The sequence below is a fragment of the Dipodomys spectabilis genome, unplaced genomic scaffold (genome assembly GCF_019054845.1).
Source record: "Dipodomys spectabilis isolate Male_0828 unplaced genomic scaffold, ASM1905484v1 ptg000061l, whole genome shotgun sequence".
Lineage (NCBI taxonomy): Eukaryota > Metazoa > Chordata > Mammalia > Rodentia > Heteromyidae > Dipodomys > Dipodomys spectabilis.
Window position 1 is genome coordinate 3232847 of NW_024870738.1, and position 14355 is coordinate 3247201.

The window sequence follows — 14355 nt, forward strand, 5'->3', positions numbered from 1 at the left end:
CTTCATTTATTTTCCAGTCATGGGGCTTGAACTCTGGGCCTTGGCACTGTCCCTGAGTTTCTTTGTGCCCAAGGCTCGAGACCACTTGAGCCACAGCACCACTTCCAGCTTTTTCTGAGTAGGTTATTAGAGATAAGAGTCACACAGACTTTCCTCTTCTAGTTGACTTAGAACCATGATCCTCAGATCTCAGCCTCCTGATAGCTAGGATTACTAGCGTGAGCCACTGGCACCAGGCTCCACATCTTCACTTTTAAAATCAGTCTAATGCTACAGGCAGACAAGTAGCATGCTCATTATGCTGTAGCATAATGATAGCCAAGATTGAGACTGTTGGGCCAGCAAAGGAGGGTGGAGAAGAGGGCCAGAGGGAAGGACAGAGGGAATATTATTCATACCATAGAAGAGACAGGAAAGGTTCTGTACAGAAAGACATAGCATGTGGAATAAACAAGTGACATGGTGGCAGTGATTTATAACCAGAAAAAGGTTCACTGATTTATGTATATTTTTCATTATATACATTTAATAAACTCAAGTCCTTTTTCATCATTTGGTATTAAGATTAGGTATTACGGTACAATGCATTCATCCTTTAACAATAGAACTCATCCTTCTAAATTCACAGTTGCCACCTCCAAAAGATCTTCCATCCAAGGTTTAGAGTATTCTGCTTCTGTCAAACAAACTATGACAACTGCTCCCAGGCTCCAAAAGACAAGTGTGGTTAGAAGACGATACTGTCCAATCCCAATGGGCACACTAGATCAAGGCTGAAATTGCCCTACAATTTATGTACACCACGCTGTGGATCTCATTTTAGAATAGCAGAGAAACCAAGGTTCTAAGAAACTGGGGGAATCACTCCAATGAATCACACTCTCAGCAGAAGCCAATGCTCTTAAGTTTTCAGCAGATGGTTTAATTGGTGGCTGATAGAACTCTGGTTCCTGCAGAACTGAAATGACTAATTATATCAGTCGTCTTTGTTCCATGCACACAGATGAAATTCTTACAGACCCTGCCAGCCAAAATGACTAGAAGCTTCTGGTGTACAACCTGAGAAAAACTGTTAGGAAATAATACTGCTGAATATAAAAGCTTACTTAGTTTGGTTGGGCAGTTATATAAAGGCCCACATTATATGCGTGATAGATATCCAACTGTTTATAAATGGGTTGCTCCCCCACTGTAGCCTCTGTGTCAATCTAGAAGTCACTTCTATCTTCAGTGTGCAAGATAATCGCTGAACATCAGGCACTTTGGTCACATGACTTGGCTCAGTATCAGAACATTGGGCTGCCCTCCTGCAGGGGGCGCTACGTGAACACATAAGTCATATACCCTTGAAGCTGGTCTGAATGCTCCTCACCATCATTGACTGTACCATATACACACTGGAAGTAGCTAGGATGACAGGCATGAGCCGCCAGCACCAGAGCAGCTTTTTCTTTTTGAAGAAGTTTGAGATGAGTATCAATTGCTATTGAAAAGCTGTTTTAGCCCTAAAATGGCAGCAGTGCATAGATGGGTCAGACTGCATGGGTTGGGAAGCTTGATACACCTACTATAAATCTTTACAGAAAACATTTGAAGATCCATGTCTAAAAGTGGTTGTCGGTATTCAGAGTCTAGTCTCTGAACCACCGGCAGTAACAGGGAGCACGTGAAAAAAGCAAATTCTAGCCAGACACTGGTGGCTCACACCTGTAATCTTAGCTACTCTGGAAGCGGAGATCTGAGGATCATGATTCAAAGTCAGTCCAGGCAGGAAAGTCTGTGAGACTCTTATCTCCAATGAACCACCAAAAATACACCCATAAGTAGCTTTATGGCTAAAGTGGTAGCGCACTAGCCTTGAACACAAAAGCTTAAGGACAGTACCTAGGCCCTGAATTCAAGACCTACGACCTGCACAAAGAATAATAAAAGCAAATCCATAGACCCCCTTCTCTTCTCAAGAACAAGTGGATCAGGACCTCTGGGACTGGACTCGCAAGTCTATGTTACCACATATCTTGGTGATTTCCAGGAATAATCTTAGGTCTAACCTAGATCAACCAACTCTGTGCGGGCAATATAACAATCCCTGCTTTCTGTAAGAACAGGACAACTTTTGAGAAGCTCATTTCTAGTCAGTAGTGTCATCTTTCCAGTCTGTGGCATCTTTCCTGATTGTGGCACCCTGAGTCTATGTGTATGCAGTGTCTGCTTTCACATCCAGTGGTGTTTGGCATTTTTTTCCTATGAAAATGATGGCCTACTAGGATTTGGCCATGACACTTGAGCTACTTGAAAATCAAATGGCAAGTTCTAGGGGGCTGCAAGAAAGAAAAACAAAATGTTCCCAGTTGTTCAGTTGCCCCCAAAAGAGTGCAGCTAGAGTGCTTTTGTGGAGCCAAGCAAGAAGTGGTGACCTCAGAATTTCTTACATCAAAGAGGCTTTGATGGGCATAGGCAGAGACTGAGGAAACAGGTAGAGAGCAGTCACGTGAGCAAGCGGACTTAAAAACACCCCATGTATTCTGGGAGACCCTATGCAGACAAAGGAAGTGGATCTCAGATCTATGCTGTCCCCAGTATGAGAAGACACCCGCAAGCTGATGGTTTTCTGCACATTGGAGTGGCTCCCAGGATCAACAGAACATTACTCTGCTAAAGACTAATGCTAGCTAAGAAAGATCAGTGCTTTGCCTGAATACTTTCATGAATCCACAGACTTGAGTTTTCCCAAGCTTTAAACTAGCGCTGAGAATATTGATGAATGTGAGCTAGAAAGGGAAAGGAAAGGGTTTTTTTTGGTCTGTTTTTGTCTTTTTTTTTTTTTAGTGATTATGATCTCATGAATAAAGAAAAAAATCAATGCTAAGTTTTTAAAGCACATTTTATTAGTAATTTTTGATACCTTTCACCAATCCTCCCAAATTAATTTCTTAAGCTTTCATTTAGCTGATCCCTAGCTAAAGAGTTTTAGATTCTGATTCACACAAAAGCTCCAGTGTGTAATAGCCTAAGGCAGTTTAAATATAAGCCACACAGTAGGGAGAAAAAAATACACATCAATGCCTTTAACTCTCAATGGCCATTTTGTCTCCAGCATCCCTAGAACCTTTTGTGCAGAACAACAGAATAAAACATCTTTTGTCCCTGGGCTAGTGGATGGCTGTTGCCATGGCTGTGAGTTCATAATGGCCAAGTGATTTGCCCAAGTTGTCCATGATCTTGGCTGCAGACTTAATGGTGGCTCAGAAGGAAAGCCAGCGGAAACCAGGACTCCGATTCCTCCACAGGGAATGAATGTCACATACACACATACACCACACACCCCTCTTTATGAGGCCTTCCTTACCACATTACCACTTCCTAATGAGCCACAAAATTCAAAAGAAAAGGAGCAAGATCCAAGGCTTGCAACTTCGAAATTTAGCAACAGGGAAAATGGAGGCAGACAGAATGCTACTTTAGAGAAGCAGAAGGGAAAGTCGGCAGACAGAAACCTTCCCAATGCAGCGTGGGCTGAGTATTCCCAACAGGGGATGATTGTGCTCCTTGGGCAACATCTGGCAATGGCTGGAGTTATTTTTGGTTGCCACAGCTGGAAGAAGAAATGCTACTGGCATCTAATAAGTAGAGGCCAGGGATTATACTTCTAATCCCCAAACGAAGAAGGATTAGCCCCCACATGTCAATAGTGTCAAGGGTTAGAAACTCTGCTCTGAGGTTACAACTCTCCACCATGAGCTTACACAGCGGGTGACACTACCAAATGATAAAAATCTCAAATAAAGGCTTACAAAAATACTCTCGCACTGGGAAGGTGGCTCAGTGGTAGAGGGCTTGCCTTGCATGCATGAGGCCCTGGGTTCAATTCCTCAGCACCACATAAGAAAAAAGAAAAAAGCTGGAAGTGGCACTGTGGCTCAAGTGGTAGAGTGCTAGCCTTGAGCTGAAGTGCTGAGGGACAGCGCCCAGGCCCAGACTTCAGGCCCCATGACTGGATCCCCCCAAAAAATATCTACTCTGTTTCAAAATATAGAAAAGTTCTTAGATTTTTTCCGACACATTAGAATCATCTAGAAAGCCTTTGAAAAGCTAGCGTTTACCCCCAGACCAGTTAAGCTTGAGTTTCCAGGGGTAGGATTCAAAATGAAAGGTTCATGTTTAAAGCTCCTAGGTGATTTCAAGAAATGCCCAAGTTGGAAAACAGGTTATGTAGAACAGGTGCCAGGAAACTGTATCCCACAGGCCAAATCCGGCTCTCTCTATATGTGGCCTGGGAACTAAGCATGAGTTTTACATTTCTAAATGGTTGGAGGAGAGAGAGAATCTCAAAAAGTATTTGGTGACACATGGGAAGTATATGAAATTCAAATTGGTATCCATAAATGAAGTTCTATTGGCACACAGCCACAAATATTCATTTACATGTTGTTTATAGCTCCCGTCAAGCCAGAGAAGCAGATTGCAGTTGCCACAAGTACCAAAGCCCTTTCAAGGAATAGTTTGCAGAGCTCTGTGGAAGATCAGTGGTCTGCAAACTTTAATACAAACTTGAAAAATGCAGAATTCTGATTAGGGCAGTCCAACAGCAGCCCTGGTGTCAAAAAAGAATAGGCCGCGAAGCTCTGGGAGACTCTAGGTCCCTTTCAGGAGATCTGTGAGCTCTACACTGGAAAAAATGATAGGGCTGTCATTTACTTTTGTCACTCATTGACATTTGTATAGTAAAATTTCTTGATGTCTTAGGTAGACGCAGTTCAGTAGTCCAAAAAGGTAGGTAGTAGTATCATATCCTTTACCACCATGCATTCATAGAAAGAAAAAGAAAAATATAAAGTGATGTTCACTCATAAACATCCTCTGCCAGGCATCAGTGGCTCATACCTGTAATCCTAGCAATTTGGGAGGCTGAAATCTGAGAGTTCGTGGTCCCAAGCCAGCCCAGGCAGGAAAGTCCATGAGTCTCTTATCTCCAGTGAACCACCAGAAATCTGGAAGTGGTACTGTGGCTCCAAGTGGTATAGCACTAGCCTTGAGTGAAAAAACTCAGGGACAGCACCAAGGTCCTGAGCTTAAATTAAGCCCAATGATCGACCAAAACAAAAACAGAAAAAGAAAAACCCAACATCCTTGGGTTTAATAATCAAAAATTATTTTAGCAAACATCAACACAAGCATATCCCTCTTGAATATTCTATATAGCGAAATGGGAAGAAAGATTCATAAAGCATGTCAGCTACATTCCAGGGTATGTGATCTTCAAGAAAGTTCTACAATGACCTACAAACAACTGGTATCTTTTTTTTCATAGTGCCATTCTTTTCTTGAAAAAAATTAGTGACAAACTATAGTTACTCAAACATTGGTATTTGGCAAAAATTCTTTTCAAATTGAACTCACTTAGTAGCTTGCCATTTCAACAAAAACAACTGATAGTATCTGTTGCCAGTGAAACTAGAAAAACTTGCACCTGCCTGAGTGAGACTGACAGCTTCCCAAGTTTAGAAGACACCTTGATGACAGCAGCCATGATAAGAACCAATCGGCATTATTTTTTGTCATGGGGTAATAATATGTGTCTATATTTGGAATAGCTGGACAGCTCAGAGAACCCACACTTTCCAACCAGTGTGGTTTTACAAACTCCTTCTTGAATATAAGAGCCAATCGAAGTACAAGATGGAACAACACACCCACAATTATTTGGGAAACCATTAAAATACTCCTCCTTTCTCCACCTACAAACCTGTGCGAATGAGTATTCTTCATGGATCTCAACGAAAGGAAGACATGCAAGGATTCTTCTGAATGACTGCAGAGGCAAAATCTAGTCTGATATTAAGCTAGATATTGAAAAGATTTGTAAAAATTTAAAACAGTACTCCTTAAGTATTATTTTGATTTGGAAAATGTATCTTTTCTAAACACTATTTAGGATAAAACATAATGGGCCTATTGAATAAGTAACTTTATCAGTGGTGGATCCCTTGCCTACCAGGTGCAAGGCAGATCCCAAACATCACACACCAGTTTATTATGAAGCATTACATTCAAGCTGGGCACTGTAATCTTAGCTACTCAGGAGGCTAAGATCTGAGGATCACAGTTAGAAGCCAGCTCACGGACAGGAAAGTCCGCAGGCTTTTACTTGCAATTAAAATAAATTAATCTCCAAATAAAATAATTAATCTCCAAAAGGCCAGAAGTGGAGCTGTAGTTCAAGTTGTAGAGTGCTAGCCTTGAGAGAGAGAAAAAATATCAGGGACAGCACTCAGGCTGTGAGTTCAAGCGCACTGATTGACAGGAAACAAAAAACAAAAATATTAAAGAAAAACCATTACATTACAATCATTTCTTAGTTTAATTGTTACTATAGGAAAATATTTGTAGGTATAACCTACATGAGCAAAATTTTGTCTAGGGAGGGACTCTATTTTTAAGATTAGAATGGAGCTAACACTCCTCAACAGTCTGAGAACCACTGGTACGAAGAACTGAGAAGGTATGATGTGAATTCATAGAGGATTCCTGTTAAACAGCTAAATGCAGACACTGAAATGATTAGCTTCTTCTCACTGACTTCTGATTCTCCTACAGCCCTAGACATAAAAATTCATCCCTACAATGCTAACAACACTGAGACTAATTCTTTTTCTTATTTTAAAAATCTTTGTTTAATTATATTGATTGTAGTGTCTTTTGTTAGTTTCCTTTAGTAGTTGTACAAAGGAGCTTCAATTCAACATGTTAGTTTGGGAATGCAATGTATCTTGATTACTATTTCTAATGCTATAAAGAGAATTGGTTTCTAGAAAGCTCTTCTAGAAGCTAGTCCAGAATCTATTTAATAAGGAACTTGGTGGCATACTGTGAAAGTCTTAAAATAGATTGGCCTCTGACACTTTAATAAGGTATGAGCAAAAGCAGAGAAAAAGAAAGACACACATCACTGGAAATAAATTCAAGAAACAAAAGACTTGTTAGTTCCTTCCTCCTTCCCACCTCCCCCCCCCCCCCCCCCCCCGCACCAGAAATTTGGCTTTTGCTTCCCAAAGATCACATGTTTTCTCTTAACCTGGCAAAGTAGCAGGGTACTGGAGAAGACTGATGTTAAGTAGAAAAAGCTAGTTGTAAATTCAGATAACATATTGTAGAGCAGGAAGAGCTTTAGGAAGCAATGTCGAACTTTCATGGTGCTCAGCTTTCTTGACCTTCTAGAGGACAGAATTCCATTTTCCTGATCTCATTCATAGAGTGAGCGTCCATTGATTTTGCCACTGCTACGTGGGAAGTGCTGTGGTGGGACACTGTGTTGGGGTTTGGGGATTGATGGGGAGCAACACACAAACATGAAAGATAACTTTAAAACAATTGGTTTTGACCTGGGCGCTGGTGATTCATGCCTATAATCCCAGATACTCAGGAGGCTGAGATCTGAGGATCACATCGCCATTCAAAGCTAGCCAGAGCAGGCAAGTCTGTGAGACTCTTATCTCCAATTAACCACAGAAAACTGAAAGTGGCACTGTAGCTCAAGTGGTAGAGTACTTGCCTTGAGCTGGAGAGCTGATGGATAGCGCCCAGGCCTAGAGTTAAGACCCACGACAGAACAAAAAAAATTGGCTTTGCTCAGTTATGGGGCTTGAACTCAGAACCTGGATACTGTCTCTGAGCTTTCTCACTCAAGGTTAGCACTTTACCACTTTAAGCCTCAGCTCCCCTTCTGGTTTTTATGAGATTAATTAAAGGTAAGAGTCTCATGGCCTTTCCTGCCTGGGCTGGCTTCAAACTGTGATCCTCAAATGGCAGCATCTTGAGTAACTAGGATAATAGGCTGAGCCACAGGTGCCCAGAGAAGGATAACTTTTAACTAGAATAAAAAGAGCTGTGACATAGAGGCACTGGGGGAGAAGTCCTCGACCGAGAGCTACTGAAAGGATAGCAAGAGCATGGACGGGCCTCGAGGAACAGAATGTCCTGTGGCAAGATACAGAGAGCAGAGTGGATGATGGGGATCATGGTGTGGGCTGCGATTCTCAAGGACACCAGGGTGGTGTGAGGAGAAGCTCGAAAAGCAGGTGGGCCCTGCCCCATCAGGCGGAGGCGTCTGAGCCAGCCTGAGACTCCTGTTTCATTTGCAGCCGTGGGAGGGGGAAAGATTTTGTGCAGGCGAGTGACATCATCTGAGTGAGAAGTGCTTGTAAGCGCCTAATCTGGCACTGCTGTGTAGGCTGGACTGGCGTGGGTGCAAACTAAAGTCTTCAGCAGTAGGTGGTAGCAGAATGGGTTTTTCTGAGTTTTATTCCAAGAGGGCAGGGTATCGTCAGAAGAAGCAGGAAGGATAAAAAAGTCATGGAGTTTATTAAGCAACCAATGTAACACAACTGTTTATAGGAATGGATAAGTGAGCAAAGGTGAGGATTTATGGGAACCAATCTTCATAAGGGCCATTCTAGAAAAGGCAAATAAGTTCAGAAAGAAATCGAGAGAGGGCAAATTCGTAGTTACTGGGACAGGGGGCACCCATAGGAAACTGGAGATTGATAGGGCCCTCAGCAGTCTGCCTGTGGTGTTAGTCATCTAGGTACACATGGAAGTCAAGACTTACCAAATGGGTACTTGATATAGATGTAGTGCAATTATCCCTCAGAACAAGCCTTTGGTGGTTGTTGGTGGTGGTTTTAATGTTGGTTAAGTTGAACTCTACAACACATACGAGCAATTTAAAAGGGCTGGGAAACCCTTTGCAGAGTGAAGGTGGCGAAAGGCAGGAGCCATATGAACTGAGTAGTGTGGACTGGCAGGTGACAGGAGGCCCCAAATCATTAAGACAGAACATAAGTCATCCTCTGCGCTGTGCTGAGAACCAGAAAGGCTCCCTTTTCTGAGGACTTAAAGTGATAGGCGATCACCTCTCTGATGTAGAACTTTGGAGGACTTTTTGGAAGGACAGTGCAGATAAAATACACATGATGCTCTTCAGAGAAAGCACATAACTTGTCATACCCAGCCCATTCCACTTAGGACAAAACCCACTTTGATTAACCGTACACAGGTATTAACTGTACACAGGGAAACAAGTTGTATATATTGGGAATGAACCAGAACATCTGAAAGCATACAAACTGGATATAAAGTAAAAACAAGTGGCCCACTTCATCTAGTTCCTAGCTACTTTTTTTTTCTTTGCTAGCCCTGGAGCTTGAACTCAGGGCCAGGGTGTTGTCCCTACTCAAGGCTAATACTTTACCACCTGAGCCACAGCTCCTATTCTGGCTTTTTGGTGGTTAATTGAAGAGTCTCACAGGCTTTCCTGTCTAGGCTGGCTTTGAACCATAGCCCTCAGATCTCAGTCTCTTAAGTAGCTAGCATTACAAGCATGGGCCACAGGCACCCGGCCTCAGCTACTTTTACCCCTCAAGGCAGGTATGTGAAAGATCGCAAAGGAAAATGACTAAGTCTAGCTGGAAATGTAGCATGACGGATATCATAATGAAAACAAAGGCCAGATGTCACTACTTATAAAAGACTGAATTTACTCAGGCTATAATCATCCCTGACAAACAGCTCCAAGTCAGGACTCACTGTGATTAATTTGCTTCTCCTCTCTGCTATCTTTGTGTGAAACAAGGAGCAGATACAAGTTCAAGAGGCCACAGAAGTGGATACCACGCATGCCCAGCAAGCCAGTCACACCAACACTGAAATACACACTGACAGTACAGCATATAAAACTCTGGAAGCAATCAAGGAGTGTTTCATATGCGTCTGTGATTTATACATATGTACATATATATATATATAACTATCTTCACTAAATAAGCAACATATATAATAATGCATATGTTTATACATATAGTATATTCATAAGAAATATATTTAGGGGCTGGGAAGGTAGCTCAGGGTTAGAGCGCTTGCCTTGCATGCCAGAGGCCCTGGGTTCGATTCCTCAGCACTACATAAGCAAAAAGAAAAAAGCTGGAAGTGGCACTGTGGCTCAAGTGGTAGAGCGCTAGCCTTGAGCTGAAGAGCTGAGGGACAGCGCCCAGGCCCAGAGTTCAGGACCCACGACCGGACCCAAAAAAAAAAAAAAAAGAAATATATTTAGAAACATATTGCTTATTATATCTATACAATATTATAATGTACTATATATTGCTTATTTTATATGCAGTATATATATATGAGTCTTTGTTAAATAGTTACTATAATACAGTTCACATTTTTGTAAAAGCCAAACACAAAAAACAATTCTGAAAAACTAAGGCACTTCCCAGCATGAAGCTGACTACACTGTGCTTGTGCTGTGCTTGACACTTCTTCCACCAAACCAGAAATTTTAAGTGACTGGAAGTGTCCCTCAGACCATGCACTACCCTGGCTTCAGCTGTATCTACTCAGAAAGCTTCTACCCCAGCCTCTGTGGAACAGTACGACTCATGTGATCAGCCTATGGGTCACAGTGGACATATAGCCACAGATGGAGAGCCAAGGGTGCATGCAAAGATAAGAGATTGCCTTCTCAAAATAGATTATCATTTTTTTTTCAGAAAAGACCTTAAATTTAGTGGCCTTGCAAGTAGAGGTAAAGAATAAGTAAAGAACAATAGCAAAAATCAAATAGCATTTCCCAGGGCTCACACCCACAGGTGTCAGGTTACAGAGTGCATTTGTGAGAGGGAAGTCCTATGCTTCACAGCACAGGGAGCAGGAAGATAAAGGCTGCAGTTCTCAGGGAGCCTGCCTGAGGTTGCACCTGGGCAGATAACACAGCCTTCCAACCATGAGACCTGAGTCACAGCAAGGACTTGGCAGTGCATATCACACTGGGGCTTCTTACTAAATCTCCAAATTCACCCAGCTCCCCACTCCCTGTATGATCTACATATGAGACCTGTGGAGTCTGGACTTGTGGAGTTATGTACGGCCATCTCAACCCAAGCATTAGAGCAATGTGAATCTGGAAGACAGGGAATTGGTGGGTGGTTATTCTGCTCCATACTTCTCAGGTTGAATTCTGAAGTTCTGAAGATGTACTAGTATATAAACAGTCATTCTTGGTTTCTTTTTTTGAGGGGGGGAGGAGGAGGAGAACAGTATTGGGGATTGAACTCAGGGCCTCACACTGACTCAAGGCTGGTACCCATGCCTCCATTTCTGACTTTCTGCTAGCTAATTCGAGAGAAGATTATTTCCAAATTTTCTGTCCGGGCTGGCTTCAAACTGTGATCTTCAGATCTCAACCTCTTGAATAGCTGGGATTCCAGGCATGAGCTACCAGGACCTGGCTGGATAGTCAGTCTCAGTCCATTAGTTTATAGCCTATATTAAGGAATAGCATCTTTCAAGTCGCTGAATTATGTTGAGGCAGATGGGAGACACTTGACATTTCTCTTAAGCTCCTATCATTTCTTAGATATTCCTTTTGTCACTTGTGTTGCACCACGATCCCAGGCCTAGGACCCCAGGCAGCCTGACGGGGGGTTGTTCATGTGGCCTAGCCAAAATGTGGACACTGCCTGCTCCAAGGAGCTAAAATACATAAAGAAATCGAAACAGATGGTAAAAGAGTAATTAGTCAAGTCCTAAACATATAACTTTTACTGGGAAGTTACATTAGAAAGAAAAGGCAAACAAAAATGGAAAAAATCAATCAAGGCCAAGGGCACTGGAATCATTTTGATCTTCCCAGGGGGAATAAAGATGGTGGGGGCAAGGAGATAGCATCTCTAGTATAGTGACCACATGGCTAAGAGATATGTTCCTTTAGGAAAGGGTTTCTGGTTAAACTGTATCAAAATCCCCTTTCCCCCATAGAAAGAAATCAAGAAAGATGGAAAGAAAGAGGGCAGGGGGAGGTAAGGGAGAAAGCACACCAGAGCCATATGGAATTATCTATTTTTTCTCCTCACACCATCTGGTTTGGAATGCAAGTGCAGAATGGCAACTGCATTCGTTTGGAAGCCAATAAAATGTCTAAATGGCCCAGGAAGGTGATAACATGCCTGAATCAGGTCCTCTCAGTCCATGGCCTGCGCCATCGTCTCTAAACTATCAAGTATAAGATCTCTGCAGCCAGTTTCAGACACAAATGACCTCAACGGCTTGGGCTTTAGAAGTATTTTTTTAAAACAAAAATTGCAGTCAGTGCCCACAAAAATTAAAACTGTATGGATGGAGACTACTTCAGGATCTAGGAAGACACTTCTTCAAATCAAATTCAGTTAGGTCTTTTTTCCCCTTGTAGGAAGCTATTTGCTCACAAGATACTTCCTTGTAACGTCCCAGCAACTTGATATTGTGGGAATTGGGCAAAATCTCACACTATTCGAGAATTCCTCAAACCCAGAGGACTAAGGATTTTAAAACATTTTATTTTACTGCTTAATCCATTTGGCAGGGGAAAATAAAACACAAACATGGTAACCACAATTTCCTTGGTGCCAAACCCCAACCTGAATGGCCCAAGGGGCTGGTGCCAGGCTTCATGTATGGGATCATGTGAACACCATGTTCACACAACGATACCTTCCAAAAACCACAATCGCCTCAGGATTCTCAAACAAACCTATTTCAGGAGATTAACTGGAACCTTGTATGTTCTCAGCTTCAACTGCTGCTTAGAACTGCTGTGCATATTCCAAAGTTTGGTGATTGGGTCAAAAGCACACAGATATAACTTGGGTACTGCAAGATTCATGCGTTTTAAATGGTACAATTCAATTGTTTGGGGTATGTCTATAGAGTAATGCATCTGTCACCACAATTTAATTGTAGAATGCTTTCTTCACCCCAAGAGAGATCCATGTGCCCATCCGCACTTCCCCTAGTCTCTGGCAGCCTCTTGTTTTTTGTGCCAATTTGGAGGCTTGAACTCAGGGCCTTGTGATCTTACTTGGTTTTCTTGCACACAGCGGGTGCTCTACCACCAAGCTTCCAGTCAAGCATTTTGCTAATTGGAGATGGGAGTCTCCTAGACTTTTCTATACCCAGGCTGTCTTAGAACTAGGATCCTCCAGGGCTCTGCCTCCTGGACAGCTAGGATTGCAGATGTGAACTGATGGCACCCAGCCCAATCTACTTGTTGTATGAACAAAGTCACTCATTTGGTCTGACTTTTTATTTTTATTTAATACCATGTATTAATGGTCATTCATGTCATAGTATATATTAGTACTTCATTCTTTTAACTGATGAATATTAATACAAATATATCGTATCTAATAGAAAATTGTAAGTCCAGATTCTAGCCACTCTACACCTCTATTACTTTCTTTAAAAAAAAAAAAAACTCTAAGAATGGATGCTCAATCCAATCTCCTTTTTTGTGGTACTGAGTATTAAATTCAGGGTCTCCTGCTTGCTAAGCAAATGCACTACTACTTGATAGCCTTTTGTATGTCCTTTTGTTTTTAATCTGTTCTTCATACAGACTCTCACACTAACTTTGGACCATGATCCTCTGTCCGCAGAGTAGCTTGAGAAAGTACGCACCCATTTGGAAGAAATGACATGGGTTGACACAAAATCATAGTAACATTTTAAGCTTACAATTTTGTTTATCCGACTCACCACCAGCCCATGAAGATCGCATTTTACACTTTGAACTACAATTGTATGTTGGCAAAATCACTGAGCTGAATATGAACACATGTAGACTTTGAGGATTCAAGTGGGTGAATGTTCATCCCACTCAGCATCCTCCCCACCCTAAGTCCTGAAATCAACTCATACACATTTCATTCAGACTTGATACCAGTGATCTGAGAGACCAGCATTCTTCATAAGCAAGGAGAATGGCAACTGAGTCCAAAGAACCTACCTGGTGGGAGTCCGATACACAGTTACCAATTCTAACTTCACAGGCTGTGATTTTTCATTCTCAAAGGCAATCAAAAGAGGGTAGTGCAAAGTAAAGGGGTTTGAAAGATGCCTGGACCTTGTTAGAAAGATGCTCAGGATCCCCAAGAAGCTAAAGCTTCTTGACTGTTCCAGCCCATTTTTGGGCCCCAGTGGTGGGGACCTGTGTGGTTCCACTCCCTTGTTACTGGTTTAGACAGAGGAAATTTTGGGGGTCACCCTAAGGCTTGTCTTACTGTACACTGCTCCCTTTGAGAAGGAGAAGCGGGGGTGAGCAAAGAGAAAAGGGGAGAAATATGGAGTGGAATGGTAAGGGGGCGAGAAAATGAAAGATGATTTTTAAAATGTCAAAGAGCTTAATTTTTACCCACACCCTTGTCAACAAATGAATGCATCAGGCAAAACATAAAATATCACCACACTGAAAGAGCCATCACAAATCATAGTAAAGATAACAATTGAGTTGCTATTAGCATTCAACCCAAGGCTGTATTT

The 14355-nt window shown here is 42.1% G+C and overlaps 1 protein-coding gene across 5 annotated transcripts in view; it reads right to left on the reverse strand.

Annotated features, from left to right (window-relative positions):
- Window positions 1–14355, reverse strand: part of Gpm6b (glycoprotein M6B) — a 134430-nt gene that overhangs the window by 15132 nt on the left and 104943 nt on the right. The window lies entirely within an intron of this gene.